Here is a 3,451-nt window from a genome sequence, read left to right as displayed (position 1 = left end):
GACCTTTTACCCTTAGCTAACGTATCTGAAATATGCCTGTTGCATGAATATTGCAGATGTCATCCAGAGATGTCATCCAGAGATATTTCAGATGTCATCCAGACAAGTTCACACATAGACCATGAAGCTCCTCCTTTCCGGTTCTCCACTTTCTAGGATTCTTTTGTCATTTTTCAACAGCAGCAGCTGCCTTGAATTCTGTCTTCTAATTCTTCAATTCAATCCCCTCAAACATCTCCAAAATTAGATGATTTCTAAATTCCTCCTCACTTTTATAGTGATATTCTGAAGATACATTACTAAAAAAGACCTAATTTAAACATACTCTAAAGAAAATTTCTGATTAACACAAAACATAATGGGGCTATTACCTCCCTATCCACAAGACTATTTTTAATTCATGCCATTCAAGACAGTATTCACATTTAAGTACTCACTGGTTTCTTTTAATCTTCAGAGCAATTAAAATCATAATATTTTTCTTGGTTTTTGTTCTTCATAAAGCAGTTACTAAATTAAAACATCAACATAAAGAGCATCAACATAAGTTTCTTCTACTTTGTATATATGCAATTTACTTAGGACACGACTTAAAACAATCTTCACATAATTTCAATGTTTTTGCTATAGATTTATTTATTCACTTATATTCCTTCTTTCAGCAAATATTTATTGAAATCCTCTCAGGCACTTGAGAACACAGTGGTGAATATCACTGAAAAATTACTCTTCTTATATTACTCTTCTTATAGAAGTTACATCCTAATTTGGGGTGCTAAATTATACATGGGTAAACAAGTGAAATTTGAGATAATGCATCTACAAAAAAATAATAATTCAAAAGGATACGTGCACCCTGATGTGCAGCATTATTTACAATAGACAAATTATGGAAACAGCTCAAGTGTCCACTGACTGAAGAATGAATAAAGAAGACGGTGTGTGTGGGGGGAGAGGGGATGCATGCATGTGTACTTTATACTAGAATATTATTCAGCCATAAGAAAGAATGAGATCTTAACATTTGCAACAACATGGATGGAGCTAGAGAGTATTATGTTAAATAAGTCAGTCAGAGAAAGACAAATCCCATATGATTTCACTCGTATGTGGATTTAAGAAACAAAAGAAATGAGCAAAGGGAAAAAAAAAGAGAAAGGTAAGGAACAGGCTCGTAACTATAGAGATAGTTACCAGAGACAGGTGGGTGGGAAGGATGGGTTACACAGATGATGGGGATTAAGAAATGCACTTGTGATGAGCACCAGGTCCTGTATGGAAGTGCTGAATCACTATACTGTACACCTGAAACTGATACTATATTGTGTGTTAACTAATAAAATGTGAATAAAAACTTCAAAAACAAATAAAATTTAACTATATAAGGTGATAAATGGTAATTAAGATTATTGTTATAATTTTGTTATAATCATTATGTTGTACACTGAAACAAATGAATAATTTGGTTAAATTTAAATTTAAAAATAAACAATTATAGGGTAATATAATACAGAGTGATTAAGGATATGTCATTTCTTTTTTTTTTTTTTTTTAATTTGACAGAGAGAGATCAGAAGTAGGCAAGGAGGCAGGCAGAGAGAGAGGAGGAAGCAAGGCTCCCTGCTGAGCAGAGAGCCCAATGTGGGACTCGATCCCAGGACACTGAGATCATGACCTGAGCTGAAGGCAGAGGCTTAACCCACTGAGCCACCCAGGTGCCCCAAGGATATGTCATTTCTATTGGGAGTCTGCAATGTTCTATTGACAAAGATCCTACTAAAACCAGTTGAAATCTAAGTGTTGTGTTTATCATCATTTTTTTCTATCTCTGAGCCATCTGCAAATAACTCTCAATCTTTTTGTAATTACTTCTTAGAAATGTTGAAAAGTTCAAAGACATAAAAAAGCCATGTATCAATTTAGTAAATTCCTTCCCTCTGTAAGAATGCCCTATGAACCCCACTCTTTGAGTATTTCAAATCATGAAATAATCAACACATTTAATTTTTGTATAATGGACAATGTTTCCTCATCTGGCCAGAATTACAACAGAGAATTTATTCAATATTGTTCACTTGTTGGAATATTTCTGCCTTTGCTAACCAAAGAAATTTCCACTGATTTGAGTTTTATCTCATTTAATTTCCCTTATTTATTTTTTCTGTCTCCTCTTAAACCAAGTAACAAAACACACATACACACACACACACACACACACACACACACACATACAAAAGTAGATTAAAAATTCCTAGGAGTGGGGGCATGGCAAGTATTCATTTTCTTCCCATCCTCCAAGCTACCAAGTGTTAAAAACATCTCACACATAACAGGAAAGCAATAAATATTAGTTGAATTATTAAATAAAATAATTAAATACCAAAAAAGTGTCAAAATAAAATGGCCAGTGAAGAAGGAATTAATTTTTAGAAATCAGGTAAATAAAAGGATTTTAGCAAACTGTTACATCTTATACAGTTGGAGTATTTTCTATGTGAGTAATGGATACAAGATTATCATTCCTTACAAACAGAATTTATAACATCAAATTCTTGGTGGGGAGACATCCATTATGATCTCAGTGATACAATTTATCACTGTTGTGATGTATATCATAGTTCTTTGGATAGTATCTACTAAGTATATATCTTCACCTACTTGCCTATTAAATGTTACCTTTAGGAAAGGAAATGATTCTCTTTAGACCAGAAAGATCCCCTCACTAAACCTTCACTCATTCCCAGAGATGGAAGAGGTCCATTTAAAGAACAGACCTTCCTAAAATGCTTCCTGTTGTTATATATTTTATACCAGTTTTACCACATGTCTTCATAATAAATAATATGCTATCTTACATCATCCTCTAATCATCGGTTGATACACCAGTTGAGAAAGAAAACATTTCCATTCTGATTTTAATTCATCTTTTTCCATTAAATGTCATTTGCCAGTACAAGTGTAACATGCATACAGTTCACCCTAAAAAAGGAGGACAAAATTCAGTAAGCTTAATGAAAAATTTTACAAGTACTTAGCTCCTTTCCAAAAAATGCACCACAGGTCTGGTTTTGATACAATAAATAGGATGTAAGACAACCATTCCCTAGAGAAAGACCATGGCACACTTCAGTATAAATTTTAGTAAGTTGTAAAAGTAAAAATGTTTGGATTTACACATGTTAGATTGGTTACCTTTTTATCCTTTCTCTGTCAGACTAAATAATCTCTATTCTTATGTCTTTACTACCATAATATTTTAATCTTCTTAGTATGCCTCATGTCTAAATTTCTTTAATCTTTAGAATTATGGTGTCAAACTGGGCACAGAGTTTCAGAAACAGGTGTTTGCTAAGTGCTGGCTTTCCTGGGAGGATCATCATACTGTGCTTACATGCTGTTCTCAAGTCCACGAATCCCAAGTTTATACTCACTCATAAATGAAAGTAATGCA

Source organism: Meles meles, chromosome 15, assembly GCF_922984935.1.
Source record: "Meles meles chromosome 15, mMelMel3.1 paternal haplotype, whole genome shotgun sequence".
Classification (NCBI taxonomy): domain Eukaryota; kingdom Metazoa; phylum Chordata; class Mammalia; order Carnivora; family Mustelidae; genus Meles; species Meles meles.
Note: the sequence above shows the minus strand (reverse complement) of the source record.